We start from the raw sequence: 21424 nt of genomic DNA, 5'->3' as shown, positions 1-21424 counted from the left end.
GGAGTGGAACGGAAGAATAAAGCAGGAAAAGAGGCAGGTACGGCTGGAGCTAATGGTGAAATCAGCATACAGTAATCATCAGAATGTTGGCCGCAGAGACGTAACACTCAAATAGTTCATTATAAGATGACACAACCAATTTGTAGCAGGGGCGGTAGCAATCTCAAAAATCTCCCCTGACAAAAGCACTTAGATTAGACTGCTTTTCAACCAGGAGAGCACTGACACGAATCGCTTCGCTCATCTGGGGGAATGGAATCTATTTTAATTCTCCTCAAGGCAAACATAAAACTATCCAGGTAAGTCATTTAAAGGTACAATTTGTAAGATATTTGCAGTAAAATATCCAAAAACCACTAGGCTAGAGTTATATATTTTGTCCAGCTGATTACTAACAATATCTCTACTGTTTTCAACTACTTGTAAATCATGAGAAAATTCCCATTCTAAACAGTGACACGGGGCAGTCCAGTCGCCTGTCTTTTACCCTTTGTTACCACCTTTACTGATGTAGAAACCACATGACAACAGTGTCATGGACAAATGCTGAAGTAGTGTCTAGCATCCAACAAACCACTAGCTTGCTTCAATCAGTTCCTTATTTACTTCTTCTTGCACGTTTTATGGTGGATTGTGTTACTTATTTATGGAACATAATTACTGTTTACCGTCTGCCGCTGGTTCTGTCGACAAGGACAGCTCACATAAACGTAAGTGGATGGGCCAACCAAACGAACCAAAAGAGTTTGGGACTAGAGGAGAAAAAGATGGGAGAGCTAGATGGAGAGAGCTTTGTGATAAACTTCAACTAGAAAGAGATGCCGATCTCACTTGTGTTTTACTCGACAGGTGAGTTGTTTTGATTCGTATCTTTACAGAAAATGTATGCTATTATAACAACCAACAAGCTTAGTATTTTGGGGCATACATGCCAAACGCGGGGCATTACATCTCTAGACCCGCGCGAGGACGCGTCTGATCCATAGTCTGATCGCGTCTTTGCATTGACTGTGTATGTACTCGCGCAAATCATTGAACTCGCATTTGAAAATTAAGACATCAAACACAACATTTATAAAACTTTACCTTATCCGTTAAATACATGATTTATTTTTCTGTCTGATTGATGGCCGTCAGCGGTTGGGTAGAAGACAACAAATCCTATCATTCCACGCTCCTCCTTAGCGTCATCAAACCATGCGATTGTTATTGTTTTGGTAGTGCGCCCTCTCGTGGCAGGTCCTACAACCTGTACCTTTAAGGAGAGGGAGCATTTCACCCAAAGAAGATCTCTTTGTCAAGAATGCGTGCAACTCTAAGACTATTCATCTGTTTGTTACAATCCTTTCCATTATTTCTCTTATAATCTTCCTTCACCGGCTCAGCTCATGAATGCTAATAGCTCTCTTGGAACAACATTGCTCTTTAGATTATTTGAGATTTTTTGTTGATTGTAATAGACATATGAACAAATCCAGCTAGATGAAGCTTCTGGGGTGAAAACAGAGTAAGGTGTTATTTCATCTAATAAATGTAATTCCGTAATTACATTCTGAAAGAGGTACTTAGACCCCGCTGGCTCTAAAGAATCTCCCAGAGTGCAAGACCACCCATCATATCTCAGCCAGATCTAATGAACTCCAATACAGTGCCATCAAATAGATTCTTTACACACACACAAAAGCAAAGCAGATGCTCTTATGGGTTTAGGCCTTCGTGTCTTATCACGCTACATGCAGAAGCCCCAGTCTGATTCCTCTACAGCTCATGTTAGGAAAGCCAAACTCTACAAAGCAGCATGAAGACAAATTCAGGAAAGGCCAGGGGGAAAGGAAGCATCTAATCCTGGAACACAAACATTAGAAACAGAGGGAAGACATGTTGGTTATGTTTGGCAGGGACTGGGGAAATTCAGCAACAAAAGAATGAGGTGTTAGTTTGCTAATAGCCCTTAAAGTGTCAGTGTAAATATTTGTGTATTTCCACACAGAGAGTGTTGGTCAAGTGTCCAAATGTGAGATGCTGAATAAATGTGATTCTCTCTCCAGTACTGAAATATCAGCCCCTAAATGCAGGTCACTGGGGACCTGACACGAAAGTATCCATGCTTACAGCTGTTCCCAAGAAGAGCGTATCTAAGGGACTATTTGTTTATTCCATCCAGGCTAAAAGAAGACCGCAAAACAAGAGCTTGGCGCATGTGTCCTGGTTTAAAGAAGTTTGTGTTTGCATTTGTTTGTGACTATAAAATGTATACAATAATGACCAAGAATGAAAAGTGTCTGTTCCCATAGATAGTGTATAATTAGACTTTAAACGACATACTTGAGTGGTGTGTGTTGTGGGTGGTAGCTAACAGGGTTTTACACAATTTAGAATTAACTGAGAAAGCCTTTTATCTAATATTTAAATTTGAACCAAGGTACTGTACAGTAGTAAACAGTAGTAAATTAAAATCTGAATATACAATTAAAACCATTCAAATGTTTTATGAGAATTATAGATGGATATAATTTAATTTAAATTAAATTAATTTATGCATTTAGCAGACATTTTTATCCAATGTGACTTACAGTGCATTCAGGCTATCAATTTTGACATATCATGTGTTCCCTGGGAATCAAACCCCCAACCTACCAATTGAGCTTCAGGAACACTGACCCAAGTTGAAAAACACATTATAAAATAAGTAAATTTGCTACGGCACTGATGCTTATGAGTGTATAAGTATGAGACTTCTCCTGTTATTTACAGCAGCAAGAAATCTTGTATCCATGTGTCACACTGATTCAGTTTAGGAGGAGTTTAGACCAGACAAAATCAGGGGCTCGATTTGTTTGGAAACAAATCCTTAGGCTCGGATTTATTGCTGAAATTAGCCAAGCCGGTCCTTGTCCTGTATGCCCTTAATTAACAAGCCTTCAATTCCCCTATTAATTAGAACAAGCTATTAGCTATTTAACATCACTCTTCATTTGTCGACAATCAAAAGGGCAATTATTAAAAGCATGCCACACGGATAACTGTGCGAGGGGATGGGCAGCCACATAAGTGTGAAGATGCTGGAGACCTGAGAGAATCAGAGCAGAAGATTTCTCTGAGCTTTCCTGTTGAGTGAGGAAGTTCTACTACTTCCTAATGCTGCATAGAAGACTGTCTATATGATTATGTATGCTTCATTTTTAAGGATTAGTTCAAAGTTCAGAGAAAGCATATAGAAATACAAAGCCTTATCACCCATCCTTGGGATGAATTTTCAGGAGGCAGGCATAGCGTTTTTTTTTTTTACCTGACATAAATGTCACCAACTTGCACAAGGTCAGAGGACAAAAAGATACACTGGGGAAAAAAAGACTTCTCTCTTAGGTTCAAGAACTGAGACCACTCATGAGGTATTAATATTACCAATTTTTCCTTAATAAAGATCTACTCATACTTTTCAAAAACCTAAGAGCTAAGCAATGGCAAAAATAAGATTAATCAGTCTAATGCACTGCACTGCAGCGCAAATGCATTCCCATTTAGACGCAGACCCCTCTTGGCCACAATAATCAAAGAGCAATGTAAGCCATTACGAAATTACTTCCATCATAGTTTCCGTGCCAAGCTCTTCCGTCTCACATTGGCATTCACTGTGTCAGATGTTTGGAGCGACCCTCAAAACTTTGAGCCATAAACCACGCCGACACAGAAATCCGGCATCAGAGCCTCTGGGAAGGGACAGAATGGGGACACAAAATAAAATGGCTTTTCAGTCTGATGGCAAATATAAAAAAGAAACTCAACGAACCCCACACTGTCCTTCTATCACTCATTGTGAGCTCTCGTACAAACTGTGCATTGGTGTGTGTATGATGTACAATGGGGGCCGAAAGTCCATAACTGGAATGAAAATCTGTTTTGCATTTTTCAAAAAAAATTAAAAAATCATTACGAATTATATTTTCAGCATAACAATTTGAATGAATATAATTTATATTTGTCTCATATTTTTTTATCATTCGATATAGTTAAGCATTATCACAAGAGCAACAAGTGCAATATTAAATGAGTATTGTTTGTGTCCCAAACAGCACGAGTGCAAATGTGATCCTGATTTAATAACAGTTCAACAGATAAAATAACAGTTCAATAAAAAAGAACTTAACATGGTTTTTCAAACGCAAATATTACCTACGTATCAAAGCCAGAGCAGAACTGCTGTTCTTCTCCAAGCAACACTCAGTTTCTGAATAAATCTGTGTTATGAACAAATTGGATAAACCAATGATTCAATGGTCCATTCATAAAGAGAGTAATTTACTTGGTTCCTATGTGTGTGTGTGTGTGTGTGTGTGTGTGTGTGTGTGTGTGTGTGTGTGTGTGTGTGTGTGTGTGTGTGTGTGTATATATATATATATATATATATATATATATATATATATATATATATATATATATATATATATATATATATATATATATATATATATATGTACAAAATATTTTTCAGCTCCTTGAGGTCTGCTAACTCAGAAAAATATTTATTTGTTATGGGGAAATAAAAAAAAATTTAAAAAATCTCCAAAAACAGGGAAGAAACATTTGTCCTATATCTCACATGCCACCATATGTTGTTTCTTTCAACAGTACTCAGGCCCTGTATGCAGGGAAGACTCTCTAAGTGACCAGAGGCCCATGGGGTCCAACGAGAAAGAGGGTGAAAGAAATGAAGAAAGAAGGAGAGAGAGGATAGAGTTTCCTCTCCTCTAAGGTGAGCTTCCCCTACCCCCAGCTTAACCAATCAAACTCAACAGCAGGAGCCCCAGTGATTGACAGGGCAATTACTGCTAGCAGCCTCTCTGGTGGATCCGGAGACATCTCCAAATACATTTTCACTATTTTGTTACATCAGACATTCACAGGAAGGATTTAGTACAAGAGCGAAATTTCCAAGAAGACTCATGGTGCAGCAGTCCTGCTGGTGGAAAACTTCCATATAGAGTGTGTGTGTGTCTTTTTATTCAATGATTTCTTTCATAAAAACATACCCTTGGCCAAGGTTATTTCCCACTAACCCCTGTGCTATTTTTGAAAGTATTTCTCTCAATAATAGTTTTCTCTTTGAAGAGTGATAGAAGAGGTCTTTGCTGCTGGTAAGAGGAGAGAGACACCATTAAAAGTATCTCTTTAAATACATTAACGTAAGAACGGTGGTGAGCTTCTTATTATGGTAATTAGAATGGCTTTTTATAGTGAAACTTTAGTAGACAATCTTTTTATACTATACACTAAGTGAGAGTGGAGTAAACTGTATGTATATATATATATATATATATATATATATATATATATATATATATATATATATATATAATTTAATAGATTTCCATTATGGTTTTAAACTTTCTGTTAATCAAAATCTCATGTAAAATGTATCACGATCTTCACAAAAATATTAAGCAGCACAATTGTTTTTAACACTGATAATAATAAGAAATGTTTATTAAAGACCAATTCAGCATATTAGAATGATTTATGAAGAATTTGTGACACATTTAGGACACTAGAGACTAAATAACATGGCTGCTGAAAAATGATTTTTGCCATTACAGTAATAAATTACATTTAAAAATATATAAAAAAATTATTTTATCCAGGGCATATATGTTTATTGCACCTGGCCAGTTTTTATCATAAATAAAATGTATATCACATTTTTCAAGGGCCCTTTCTAACTATAAAGTCATGTGACACACATTAAACACAGCTTGGTAGATTAAGGCTGTGACATATCTTACCCCACTTTCCTCTTTAAAAAAAAACAAAAACATAATTTTGCCTTGCAGTTATCCTCCAGGCATTTGAATCCACATTAATTCACAAATGACAGCTCTGTAGCTTTGTGCCAGGAGACAAAAAACTCTTTTGCAATCACAGCTGCAATCCTTCACTGTTCTTTGAAACAACATCCAGCGCAGGTCTGATCACTGCAAAAGTTCCTTGTTTTTCGGTATGGATGGCACACACTCTTCTCTGCCTCCACTGCATGCTGGGAGTTCCCAGCAGCATCTGCTGAGAGTGCCACACAGCTCTCCGTATTCACAGAACCCAGAACGCCAGAAGCTCAGTGACACTCCACTCGCTGCGCTTGCCGTTTATGCCGGCAGAAAGAAGCTGCTTGCTAATTCTCCGCTCTATCAGGCTAACAAATAAGCCCACACAGTGGGGGGGTGGGATAGGGAGGGGGGCACCAGCTTTGAGAAGGTTGTCACCTTGGTGTGTGAATGAAGGGGAGGAAAAGCTTTCCATAAAAAGAGAAAAGACAGAGGCACTTCTGCAGAGACGACACAATCTGCATATTATTCAGAACTAAACTCACTTCAGTGTAGGCTAAAACATGCTATAAGTGGCTAAACTCAAATCATTCTACAATAACTTGGAAAGCATTCACAATTGCAAAGAATATTGGCATATAAGAAAGTGTATATAATCAGAATACACGTGAATGGCTGTAAATAGAAGGATGTTGCCAGAATGTCGAGTAGTATATGTGACCATGCTCAAAACACAAAACATGAACCTACTGAGCTAAACTTACATTCTAGTTTGCTTTCCATGTAAGGGTATTACATATGATCTCAGGACCACCATTGAACAGTTCTAAAATATGATCAGAGGTTAAGAACAATAGGTTAACTACATTCAAGGCCAACAAAAATATGTAGGGTTATTGAGGAAAGTACGGGGAAACAAGTACTGAATAATGGAGTGAATAAAAGATGACTTCTACACTGACATTATTTATGTATTTTTTTTTTTTCAATTTCTATGTTTACTTGCAAGAAAAACTACTTGATTTGTATCTTTGCTCTGTTTTTATTTGTTATTTTGCTAGCAATTTGTTTCTTTGCTCATTACAGACTTACTTGAATAATTATTTAAAAAGCTACTGTTATGTTTGCTATGATATTCAACTTTTAATCTTGTATTCTTCTATCAAAATTGGTATTGAGAATTGTAAAATTTCTCTGGTTTCAGCCACTGAAATTATTGTATTGTGACACTCCCAACACGGTTATATGAACATCAATATCTGCGTGATAGTTTCCTTTAACTCTACTAACAAAACTCTCTTAAGAAGAAATACATAGGTTTGGCTGACAGACTTCGTTTTAAAGAAATAAGCACTAACATCACTTGTGAGAAGAGAGAAAGCTGAGAGAACCAATGATGCAGAAGAAAAATAGTTACAGTTTATCCTACAATAAGCATCCAGAATCTCAATATGGCCATAGAATGGATCTCATGTGTCTGGAGGATCAGCAGTCAAAGGTCTCTCTAACTCTCTCTCTCTTGCTGAATAATAAACAGCTCTCAGTCCTGTGAAGTGCTCAAAACCACTTCATCCTCCCACTTAAAAGCAATAAACCCAATGCATCAGCCCTCCTCACTGCTGCCAGCCTGCTAAAACACGACCACATAGACCACAGCCTAAGAGAGTGATACCTCTAACTAGTCCAAAACCCCCATTAGGCTAACAACATTCTCAGCCATGAGTCAGGGTACACAGGTTTATCCAAAGAAACAAAGTTGTGTTTAAAGTTTGCTTGATATGCCGAAATTTGTGTTTAAGAGATTTGTTTATACTATACAGTAGATCTGCATTCACGCAGAATTCCCATGAGATCCGATTAAATTTGTTGCGACGTGGGACGAAGTTTCTGCGTTGTAGGCGGGTACAGGCGATTCTGCTAAGAGTGTGCAGTCTGAAAGTAGCCTGTATATATATTGGGAGTTTGAAAAGTACAAAACTTATATCTTGTTCTTTTCTTTTCGAATACAGTTCCATTCATTGTTGAGAAAAATATATATATGCACAATACAGAATATTTTTACAACAGTTTGTTTCAATGAAACAGTTCAGAAAATTGTATAGAAAATTGAAAAATATGTTGGGAGTGAAGACGAACTTGTTTGAGACAAACACACCTATATTTTACATTATCCTACTTATTTTGAACAATAAACCTCCAATTATTTTGATTCAGATCCATTTTTTTTTATCTAATTTAGTAATGCATCATTCAGATTGATTTGCAAGCAAGTTTTACTCTACACAATAGCAAATATTTTATAACAACATAACTAGAAAAACTTACAAATTTATCCAACTTTGGAAGACCTGATATTTCCATTTTACCATGACTGCAGGAATTCTTGGAAATATTTTATAAAAAACTGCATCCAAAATTGCATACATTCCTCTCCCAAAAATAATTAAATGATCCTGTTACCACAACTAAAATAAATGCATGGTTGAAAGTTAAAAATTCTAATTTAATTTAAAAGTTGCCACCATTATTTTGATGAGTACTGTTGACATAATAATGTTAATCAAAAGTTTAACTTAATATTGTATGTAATGTAAACTCAAATGTTTGCATTAATTTTCTAAAAAAAAAGAAAAATAAAAAAGTTGTAGTAACTTAATAAAAATGGCCAGTAGATTCCATAGTTCCCAGCATGCTTTGTACAGGACTTGATAAGGAAAATACATGTATAAATTAAGGCTTATTTTATGTATTTTTTTTTCTGTAATGCTGTAGTTAGATAAAGATTAGATAAAATGAAGCTAAACACCGACTGTGGAAAATTACTGTGGTGATGCCAGTTACAAGTATTATCTTACATTTTTTACATAACTTAAAAAATATATTTACGCTACAAATTATTACGTTCATGGCTGCTCATTGACCATTTCCTGTTCAAGTGGGTGGCTCTTGGCCTGAATATGCTACAGTGTGGTCCAGAATAAATGTGTAGCTAGCTACGCAACACTAGGCTACTTCATATTCTCATGATCTTAGAATATGAGACTCATGAGGTTCATGTACTGTAACTGCAGCAAGCTGTGCCTCGTGTTCTTTCAGAACAGACAGACAGGAGCGCAAGATGAAGAACAAAGACAGACTGTCTGAAATGATTGCGTGCCTTCTTCTGCGCTGTAGCTCCAGTGCTATCAGATCTTCTGCTGTAAGATGTTGATTGTCAGCTGTTATAACCTGCTTCTGGAACTTCCCTGACCCCGATAATTACTGCACCTGTTGCTAGATTGTAGGCACATAAACACGCATATATCTAGAAACAAACATGCACGCATCCAAGTTCTAATATGATTCCTGTCTATCTATCATCGAGGCCAAGAACAGATGAGCCTCAGGTGGCATGCATGCACACGCGCACACACACACACGCGCACGTGCAAACACATCCACACACGCAACACACACACAAACACGGGGCTCCAGCATCAGCCAGCCTTGAGGAAGAACGGTCTCTGCAGATAGAGATAAAGGTATCAACTTTCAGGTTAAAAGTGAAATTTTCTACAGATACAGGCAGCAATGGCAATCTGTTCTCTTTTTTTTCTTCAACTGTCTTCTCACTCCTTTTTTCACTCTCTCTCTCCCATGCTCCGTCTTTTTTTCTTGACTTAATACAATGCTGCATACAGGGTTGGATCAGACAGTTAAAGCTGCTCTTTGCTTTATTTCATATCTACTTGTCAAAGAGAGATTAGCAGTTTTTGAGCTGTTCTACTTTGCTGTCATGATGGAAAATGAACGAAAGGGAGAATGTGAAAGAGAGATACACGGGGCAACAACAATACAAACCGTATGCACAAGAGAACTGAAAGATGGCTGCTTTGGGGTTTTTAAAGCTCAAAACATAGAGATGACACCATTTGTCTGCAAATTTCAAATGTCTTCTAAAATTGCCCCTGAGCTACTATGAATCACAGAAGAATACTCGTATATTTGGTTGAAACCATATATTTGGGCGGGACATACTGATGGGATCGATCTTTTTCTTTTTTCAAATAGCCAACTGTCATTAGTTTATGCTTCTACACTATGGTACAAAAGCTAAATATATATATGAAAGCACTGAAGAAACTAAATAATAAACTATAGTTACATCACAAGCAATCGATGGCTGAGAAAGTAAATAAAGTATGAGCATTAGCACAAAAAATACAAATTAAAATGTTAAAACGAAAGATCAAGATTTGCTATTTGCTGTTGTTACTCAGAAGCAGGTGGCATTCATAATGTAGGGGGAAGAGACATTCTTGTTTTGGACAATAAGTTGAATTTTGGACAATATCATTATAATATCTTTTTTTGTGTGTGTGTGTCATAAAATTGTGCCATTTTGTGCATTAAACTAACTTCTTCATCGAAGACTGAAAATAATAAAAAAAAGCCACAAGGAGATTCCAAGGCATCTTTAAAGTCTTATTATGTATTATGGAATTCATATTTTAGCCAGAACTAATGCTTTAAAGTTTAAATGCCTTAATGATGGATTTGTTCTCACATAAACACAGCTTTTCACATCAGAAGAAGTCCATTTACAACCTCTGGATTATTTGTGGATTGTGATGTTTTTATCAGCTGTTTGGACTCTCATTCTGATGGCCCCCATTCACAGCCACATAGCTCAACTGACCAGCACTAAAATCGGTAACTAACATAAAAAGCATAAAAAATTATTTACAACAGAGTGCTACGTGATCACATAAACCTTCGCCTATACTTCGGTTTCATACACAATCTATTAAATGCCACATATAGCCACTCTCCACATACAGCCAATATCACATGTGTGCTTGTGTGTGTCGTGAGTAAGGAGCCGTGCAAAAGTGTGTGTAAGACCTCCCTTTGTGTCGCAGCATGTTGTTTTCACACCTCTATAAGTGGATGCGAAACGGAGAGGATAGTTTTGCGTTTGTGTGAGAATTACATGGTCTTTCCTTGCCTTATTGAAGTCCTAATGCCTGGCGGTGGCCAGCGTGCGGTACAATCAGCTCACCCTGATCTCGCCGTCTGATGGCTATCACTGTGGCATTTGTAAACAGAGGTTCTCGGTCGCTTTCTTTTTTTGGCTGGGTATTCAGAGTCTCTAAATGCTACAGGCTTATTTTTACACCAGAAGCTGCAGACTGCAGACATCTCCTAATGTATGTAGAGTTGAAGAAACACAATTACAATATCAAGGTAAATAAATAAACAATTTACAACTAATTATTATCATAATTGCACAGGTTCACATAAAAAAAAAAATGGTTTGCAGGGTGTAGCCCAATAAAAACGGCACCCAACAAACTCCTGAATAAATCATCCAACTCCTGAGAGAAATGTTAAACACAGGCACGTAGGAGACGTCAACTTGACTGTGAAATGTTTTGCAGTCCATTGTTTTCCGGCAGCATCTCTATTTAATTGTCTTGTCCCATTAGGCCATGACCAGGGTTTTGCAGAGGAAGACAGGCTCCCTTGGCAGATGCCTGCCATTTGTCTGAATGCCCTTGATCGACTCATGACAGATGTCAAGGCTTCTGTTGAGCGGGTACTCTCTGTCACATGACCTCTGTTCAGAGCGTCAGGATAGCGTGGCGTAGTGGCTCTCTCGTACGCACCCGTATGGATGCACGCACACTTCAGCATCCATCAGTTCCCTGCTATTACCTCTGACAGGCCTCACCTGCCCAGACTGCATGCCCCATGCAAATTCAACCTGACAGATGAGTGTTTGAATGGTAATGCACCACTCTGATTGATACTGATAGGAGGCATGGATGTGTGTGTGTGTGAGTGTGTGTATGTGTATGTGTGTATGTATGCAAGTGCAGGAATCTGGGATTTGCAAACTTAACTTTTCCAAAAGTTTTTGGAAAGTGCTCAAGGTACACTGGCACACAAGTCAATAGCAAACTACAGGACTGAAACTGGAAGAAGTTTATGAAAACAGCCCCAGGGTGTAGCCAAGTATTAAAGCTTGTATAGCTCTTTTCCCCACTGTATGCGAATCTGTGCAAAACACAAAACAAATTCTCCATGTTGTTGGCTGACTTGATGTCCGGAATATCTACATCTACTAGTTACAAATAATGCCTTAACATTTTATATATATATATATATATATATATATATATATATATATATGTGTGTGTGTGTGTGTGTGTGTGTGTGTGTGTGTGTGTGTGTGTGTGTGTGTGTGTGTGTGTGTGTGTGTGTGTGTGTGTGCGTGCGTGCGTGCATGTATGTGTATATACTTTATATACACTGAACAAATTTATTAATGCAACACTTTTGTTTTTGCCCCCATTTTTCATGAGCTGAACTCAAAGATCTAAGACTTATTATGTACACAAAAGGCCTATTTCTCTCCAATATTGTTCACAAATCTGTCTAAATCTGTGTTAGTGAGCACTGCTCCTTTGCCGAGATAATCCATCCACCTCACAAGTGTAGCATGTCAAGATGCTAATTAGACAGCATGATTATTGTGCAGGTGTACCTTAGGCTGGCCACAATAAAAGGCCACTCCAAAATGTGCAATTGTCGCACAGATGTCAGGAGTTTTGATGGAGTGTGCAATTGGCATGCTGACTGCAGGAATATCCACCAGAGCTGTTGCCTGTGAATTGAATCTTCATTTCTCTACCATAAGCAGTCTCCAAAGGCATTTCAGAGAATTTGGCAGTACATCCAATAGGCCTCACAACCGCAGATCACGTTTATCCACAACAGCCCAGGACCTCCACATTCAGCATCTTTACCTCTAAGATTGTTTGAGACCAGCCACCCAGACAGCTGCTACAACAATCAGTTTGCATAACCAAATAATTTCTGCACAAACTATCAGAAACTGTCTTAGGGAAGCTCATATGCATGCTTGTCAACCTCACTGGGATTTTGATCTGATTGCAGTTCTTCGTCGTAACCGACCTGAGTGGGCAAATGCTTACATTTGATGGCAACTGGCGCTTTGGAGAGTTCTCTTCACAGATGATTACTGGTTTTCACTGTACAGGGCATATGGCAGACAGCATGTATGGAGTCATGTGGGTAAACGGTGTGCTGATGTCAACATTGTGGATCAAGTGGCCCATGGTGGTGGTGGGGTAATGGTTTGGTCAGGCGTATGTTATGGATGCCATTTTATTGATGGCATTCTGAATGCACAGAGATACTGTGACGAGATCCTGAAGCCCATTGTGTTGCCATTCATCCACGACCATCACCTCATGTTGCAACATGATAATGCATTGCCCTGTGTTGCAAGGATCTGTGCACGATTCCTGGAAGCTGAAAACATCCCAGTTCTTGCATGGCCAGCATACCGAATGGACATGTCTCCCATTGAGCATGTTTGGGATGCTCTGAATTGGCTTATACAACAGCGTGTTCCAGTTCCTGCCAATATCCAGCAACTTCGCACAGGAACCTCAAAGAGGAGTGGACCAACATTCCACAGGCCACAATCAACAACCTGATCAACTCTATAGGAGATGTGTTGCATTATGTGAGGCAAATGGTGGTACACCAGATACTGACTGGTTTTTGGACCCCCCAATACAGTAAAACTGCACATTTTAGAGTGGCCTTTTATTGTGGCCAGCCTAAGGTACACCTGCACAATAATCATGCTGTCTAATCAGCATCTTGATATGCCACACCTATGAGGTGAATGGATTATCTCAGCAAAGGAGAAGTGCTCACTAACACAGATTTAGACAGATTTAGAAATAGGCCTTTTGTGTACATAGAAAAATGAGTTCAGCTCATGAAAAATGGTGGCAAAAACAAAAGTCTTGTGTTTATAATTTTGTTCAGTGTATATATATATATATATATATATATATATATATATATATATATACACACACACACACACACACACACACACACACACACACATCAACCATCATCCCCACTTTTATTATTACTTATGAGTTTACAGTATAAACCGTTTCAGTAAACCATATTTGGATTAAGCCTTCATTAATATGTTACATAAAAAATACAAAATAAAGAATTTAGAAGCAAATTTGTGAGAAAACTAATTGCAGGATTGAAAATAATCTGAGAGAAGATTGATCTTGTAAATGACAACTAGACTGTGATTAGTAGAGTACAAAACAACAAGACACTAAAGAAGAAACTGTATGTACTCTTAGTGTGAGTTTGGCTTAAGCATAGACACAGAGATCAAATAAGCCATACGTGAAGAATAGCAGAAAACACACTGAGCAGGAAGGATTTGAACTTATCTTCACATTGATCTAATACTTGTAGCCATTTAAAAGACATCCAAACACACACAGCTAGGGAACTGCATTTGTCTTCCACGCATATCCTCCTCCATGAAGGCAGATGTGTTTCTAATAAAACCATTCCTACAGCTGACAGAGCACAAAGAGTCGAGCTGATTAAAAGACACATAAAAACATGTTTAGGGAAAATGGTGCCAGTGTGACATGCTGTAAACGGTCACATATAAGGAGTTTGTCCAGCCCCGAGCTCACTGCCTTCTCTGGCATTTCTCATAATTCCTCTATCAACAGCCCTGTCACTGTCCCTTTTCTCTACCTAGATGGCATCACCATGGAGACCAAACATCCCCAGCAACACAACCTCTCATCTGGAACATCAAACACACCATTGTCAACTTGGAGGAGGAAGAGAAAGTGAGAAAGCCTTGAATGCTTTCTTTAAGGAACACTGGCAATGTGCAAACTCGAAGAGGTGGTAACAAAAAATCCTGTTGTTTGCGGCAGAGAGATAAGACAGTCAGTTATGATGACAGTGTACAAAGTCAAGTCTTATTCACCGTGCCTGCAGGGCTTGTGTGGAACCCGTGCTCGGGCCTGCGTTACTCAAGAAAGACGCACAAACTACACACAGAAGATAAGTCATGGATTTCTTATTTGGAATTAAAGCGTGGAAAGTCCAGTGGCGAACTGTGTGTAGGTGGAGATGTGATATTTGCAGAGGGTATGAATACCATTTAGGCCAGCTGGTCGACTTCACCACGGGGGACATCCCATCTCTGTACAGGCTCTTAGTCTTGCTGAAGTTAACAATGTTAAAAATCACCCTCTGAAATAAGAGGAAACTGAAATTTTTTGTCAGACAAAACCAAGGCTATTTATTATGTATGAAAACAGACACTAGTAGTGAAGAAAAACACAAAAATATGAGCTTGCAAACATACTGAAAAAAAACTACCTTTTTTTGTACTTGACTTTAAAGGGCAGGTAAATCTAAAAATGTATGTGTGTGTGTCTATATATATATATATATATATATATATATATATACACGCACGCACGCACGCATGCACGCACGCACATATTATATATATATATATATATATATATATATATATATATATATATATATATATATATATATACAAACACTTAACTGTCTACATTGTTTAAATAAGTACACCAAGATTATTTTATTTTGTATGAAAATGAGCACAAACATAAAAAACCCCACACATTTGCAGCAAACTAACTGTAAAACAAATCTTCTTTATATTCTTTTTCGAGGCAGGTAAATCTGAAATCAGTGAGGTTGCAATGGGAAAAATACTTGATGGTATAAAGCAGTTTCTGATCATTTGTTGTCGGCAGATGCAACAATTTGCAGTGCTTCGCGTGTAATCCATACCATGCACAATATACAAACACAGTAAAAACTTTATGAACCATTAAAACTAACAGGTCTACTTTTAGCAAAGATTAGAAATTCTCAATCGGGCCGATTTCACATAACCTCACAGTAAGTTTTAAAATTAGCAGCGCAAATGAGAAGTGCTGTATGAGACACCAAACCTGTTAAAAGAATCTTACAGGATCTCGCTGACTACGTAATGCGAAGATTGTGTGAACTTGCAAGCAAGACAATAAAGACAAAACTGTAAAAGGATGTGAGAGTATCTCTTCATTTCCTCAAACATATACAACTGCACAAATAACAATGTGCCACAACAACGAATAACAACATTACATGTCGCACTGCACTGGGACCTTGAGAAAGCCTGGGCTATTCCAATCCATATTTTATACTGATATACAGTATACTGATAAACATGTCCCAAAGAATATGGTGTTAGAAAATTAGGATTCTAAAGACTACTAGATAAAATTTTCAATGGGTGTTTGGCCTAAAATTACCCATTACCCCTTGCACTATGACAGAAAGAGTTCTTGCACTATGACAGAAAGAGTTTGTGACTTCTTTAGGCATAGGCAATGGCTAGAAATGGAAGACCAATGCTATGAAAGCAGATATTTAATGCACAATCCTACAAATTAGTAATTAACATCATGCTAATTGCTAATGAGAGGCATCATGTAAGAATAACCAGCACACAACAATGACACCGATGTAATGTGGTAAAAAAAATAATTGTTTAGCATAAATTGAGCAATTTCAGGTTTCTGTCTTTCTTACTCAAAGTCAAGAACTGATGCAAAAAAATAAAATAAAATAAAAAATTACTTACTAATGCATCCACTGAGGATGATAAACAATTTACGTACTAATGCATCCACTGAGGATGATAAGAAATGTAGTTGTGAACAATGCAACATGTACTATCAACAATTAAAGCATAATTATGATAATAACCCAACTCAAAAACAGTCCCAAGTTTCCCCACTGGAACTGGTGCATATTTTATAGACATTCTACAAACTTTTACCCTCCTGTCGTGAGTCTAGACCCAGGGTCACCGCAGAATGACTGGGGCAATTTGAGGGCAGGTGGATTTGTCTTTGAAGCCTTTTTCGAATATCATGAGAGAATGACGTTTATGAAATATGAAATGTATAAACAGTACAGACGATGCTAATAATGATATGTCCAAACTGTAAATGACTCCATGTAATAAACCATATCAAATTCCCAATTAAGCCAACAGTTAACAGCGTGCAAACGAAATCCAATTACAGCTATTCTCTAGTTTTTTCAGTGCTCACCAAACCCCCCCCCCCCCCCCCACACACACACACACACACACTCCCATCCATCCACTGTTCCCCTCCCATCACCGGCTCCAGTCACAGAAGATGGGGATTGTGGTCGTCCTGAATCAGCCACAGCTAAAATGACATTTAAGTGATGTTCAGACGCGAGGTAGCTGCTGGAACGGGTAGATAAGACCATTGCTGCTGGCATTTCAATTACACTTTTACTGCCCTACACATCTGTTGCCAGCCTACTTTCAGTCCTTTTTTTCCCCCACAGGCAAATACATTCTCATTTCTCTACCTTTACATCATGCCACTCTTTCTTCTTTTTTTCCACCACAAAATTCAGATTGTCTGCTTTGGCAGGTGGTTTCTGGGTCTAGATTGCTGGGTTTGTCTGACTTGAAGGTGGGACACAGTGGAGCCAGTTCTCTCTCCAGGCCAGTGGTTCTCAACTGGTGGGTCATGACCCAAGAATGGGTCACAGGTCTGTTCTGGGTCATATGACAGCAGGGAAAAAAAATCAATGCTAAAAGCAGCTAACAAAATAAATAGGCATCTCAAGGTTTAATGGGGAGTAGACAACAAGGGAGAAAGGACTGGGATATGTTGCAAGCCAGATTTTAACACGTTATCTTTCATAATTATGTCTATCAAATCAACCCAAAACAACTACCAAATAAGTATAGACCTGAAACACATTTAAAAATATTGTCCTCTAGATTATGCTAAAAGTCATGTTATGAGAAATAGTCAACCACAACATTAAAAAACAATTGACCTAGCAAGAACTTTCCAATAATATTGCAATATTATAAATAAAACAAAACTTTCCTTTGTTCTTCTAAGCTGTTTTTGTTTTCTTGCTTTATCTGGACACCTGAACTTCTAGACATTTAGAAAAAGTTTTAATGCTCACCATATATATACAGAATACAGGGGTTAAATAGGGATTTGTTATATGGGGGTGCTCTATGGTATCAAACTTATATATACTTTCATTTCAAATTATTGAATTTGATCTATAAATTCAATTATAATAATGTGATTATCTATATGTAATCAAATTAAATTATTTACACTGAAAAATACAACTGCATTAAATAATATGAGATTCTTTTAAATATTTTTGAATATACAAACAAAAAATTATGGTAGAAATGATACTTTTCAGCAAAATTAAAATGCTAGTAGGTGCCAGCAGTGATCATTTAATAAGTGAGTAATTGAGTTGTTCATTCAAATGATTCTTTCAAACAGCAGATTCATCAGATGTTTATGCATGGGCCAATGAAACTTTGACTCAACCGATTCGTTCAAAACATGGAATCAATCATTTTACAAATTGTATTTTAAATATAAACACTTTCCATTTTTTATTTTTACCTCAGGATGCGAGTTTCTTAGTGTTGCATGTTTTGATTTCTCCTGGAGCGGCTGTGTGAGCCTCACCTCGGCAGTGCAACCTTATACTGTCAATAGATGCATTATATACATTAGCTATATCCACTATTCGCCACTTACTCTAATGTAATAAAATCAGAATAATACTTGCAGTTTTGTGTTTACATAGTTATTTTTGGTTACTGATGTTTTAATCATGTTACTTGCTGGTGTTAATGAAGCATTCAAGTCGAGCCCTGGAGTCTATGTGCCAGGTTTTAGCCCGGACAGACCCGGCCCAGTTTAATATATTTAATATGTATACTGAGCGCCAACCTCCCGCTCTCTCTCATGAGGCCAATAAGGAAGTAACTAAAACTGCAATTCATCGACTGGCTGGCTGCAAAAGGGAGTCAATCCCATAGACTCCCAATGTTAAAATGCCCAACTTTACAGCAGAAAAAAAAACATGTTTACAGCCTTGTGCAAAAAATTATTTTGGTCTAAATAGCTCATTTTGGCCATCATGACAACTGTGATGGGGGTTGAATTTTTTTATAACTCATCTGTTTAAATTACATTAAGACCTAAAGTTCTGCATAATTAAGGGTGTGGCCACTTGAGTGACAGGTGGTTTGCCGCTGCTGACACTGCCGTCGCTCTAGGTGGGCTTGGCTTCAGCAAGTAGCTACTGCCTTTTTGACCATTTTTGATTGTCCAGGAAAGTCACGCGGTGACGTGCTGCCAAGATGGCGACGGCCTGCTCTGCACACTTTAGGAATCAAAAACACACTTCAGGAGTCTACGGGTGACGTCATGGACACTACATCCATGTTTTTATACAGTCTATGATATATACACACAGTTACTGGCCACTTAATTAGGTACACCTTACTAGTACTGGCTTGGACTCCCTTTTGCCATCAGAAATGCATTAATTCTTCGTGGCATAGATTCAACAAGATGTTGGAAACATTCCTCAGAGTTTTTGGTCCATATTGACATGACAGCATCACACAATTGCTGCAGATTTGTTGGCTGCACATCCATGATGCGAATCTCCCGTTCCACCACATCCCAAAGCTGCTCTATTGGATTGAGATCTGGTGACTGTGGAGGCCATTTGAGTAAAATGAACTCATTGTCATGTTCAAGAAACCAGCATGAGATGATTTGAGCTTTGTGACATGGTGCATTATTCTGCTGGAAGTAGCCATCAGAAGATTGGTACACTGTAGTCATAAAGGGATGGACATTGTCAGAAACAATGCTCAGGTAGGCGGTGACATTTAAACAATGCTCAATTGGTACAAAGCAGACCACAGTTTGCCAAGAAAATATCTCCCACACCATTACACCACCACCACCACCACCAGCCTGAACCTGTGAGACAAGGCAGGATGGATCCATGCTTTCATGGTCTTTACACCAAATTCTGACCCTACTATCTGAATGTTGCAGCAGAAATCAAGACTCATCAGACCAGGCAACGTTTTTCCAGTCTTCGATTGTCCAGTTTTGGTGATCCTGTGTTAACTGTAGCCTCTGTTTCCTGTTCTTAGCTGACAGGAGTGGCACCCGGTGTGGTCTTCTGCTGCTGTAGCCCATCTGCTTCAGGGTTTAATGTGTTGTGCATTCAGAGATGGTATTCCGCATACCTTGGTTGTATCGAGTGGTTATTTGAGTTACTGTTGCCTTTCTATTATCTCTAACCTGATAGATCTGCCCATTCTCCTCTGACCTCTGATATAAAAAAGGCATTTTTGGCCGCACAACTGCAGCTCACTGGATATTTTCTCTTTTTCTGACCATTCTCGGTAAACCCTAGAGATGGTTGTGTGTGAAAATCCCAGTAGATCAGAAGTTTTTGAAATACTCAGACCAGCATGTCTGGCACCAACAACCATTCCATATTTAAAGTCACTTAAATCCACTTTCTTCCCCATTCTGATACTCGGTTTGAACTTTAGCAAATCGTCTTAACCACATCTAGAACCTAAATGGATTGAGTTGCTGCCATATGATTGGCTGATTAAAAAAAAAATAGTGTTAACAAGCTATTAAACAGATGTGCCAAATAAAATGACCGGTGAGTGTATAAATGTATGTGGATGTGAATTTTAAAGGTGACTTTAGTTGATGCTGTCAGAACTGATCTGTATCATTCATACAGTACCTCTTCACCACCTATATTCATAGTAGTTGTGAAGCTTCTCTCACTCTGTCATCTTTTCATACAGTGTCTTCATCAAAGTCAACAGGGGAGTTACTCAGAAGAAGGGAGGGGTGTTGGTTAAATTGGATGCACATCTCAGGCTCATTAAGGGTTTTATGTAAGAAAGAAAGAGAGAAAATGCACACATGCATACTGTACACTCACTGGTGGACACCCTTGTGCTAGTTAAGCCCATGTATGTAGACTGAGGAGTAATTTGGAGTTGGGTCCAAAAGCAGCAAAGCTCACAGCAGAGCTGGTCATGAAGGAACTTTGAAAAAGGTACATTTAATTAGTGAGACAGAGACAGGAACACATTACTATCCAGCCTGCCTGAGAGTTCATTTCAATCATGCATGTCAAGTTCTTTTAGTGCTCTTTACACTGACACACACTCACCTGGTGTCTTGTGTCATGGAGCCTGACTTTTGACTTAAAGTATGGTCCACTATGAATCTTATTCTAGCAGTTTCTCCTACAAATGCTATAAGAAACCATCTGATCAACATGTAAATGTAATTTATAACATACATACATTAGTATTGGCATTATACAGTATATCAACTGTACATACTCTAATACTAATTTATTTGCATTAAAAATTATTTATACTACCACTCAGATGATCGTATTTTTTATATTTAAGGGTCATTAAGATTTTTTTTTTTAGAAATTAATACTTTTATTAAGCAAAGATACATTAAATTGACTGAATGTTAAATAAAGACATTTATAATGTTACAAAAGATTTTCACCATATACTTTTGAAAAATAACTGCCATCACAATAATACATTTTATTCAAATAGGAAACAGCTATTTAAAGGTGCCCTATTAAGCCCATTTTATAAAATGTAAAAAGTTTCTATTGTCACCAGATTGTGTATGTGAGTTTTTATCTCAAAATACCCCACAGATAATTTTTATAGCTTGTTGAAAATGCCACTAGTTTTTGTCCCTTTAAATGCAAATGAGCTGGTGCTCTTCCTCCCTTTTCAGAAGGGTGCAGAGCTT

The 21424-nt window shown here is 37.9% G+C and overlaps 1 pseudogene; it reads right to left on the bottom strand.

Moving 5' to 3' along the window:
* LOC113075604 (cytosolic carboxypeptidase 6-like) overlaps window positions 1–20827 on the bottom strand; it is a 186846-nt pseudogene extending 166019 nt beyond the window's left edge.
* Window positions 20828–21424: the final 597 nt, after the last annotated feature.

This window comes from Carassius auratus, unplaced genomic scaffold, assembly GCF_003368295.1.
Source record: "Carassius auratus strain Wakin unplaced genomic scaffold, ASM336829v1 scaf_tig00017243, whole genome shotgun sequence".
NCBI lineage: Eukaryota > Metazoa > Chordata > Actinopteri > Cypriniformes > Cyprinidae > Carassius > Carassius auratus.
This window is presented reverse-complemented; position numbering and strand designations above follow the sequence as displayed.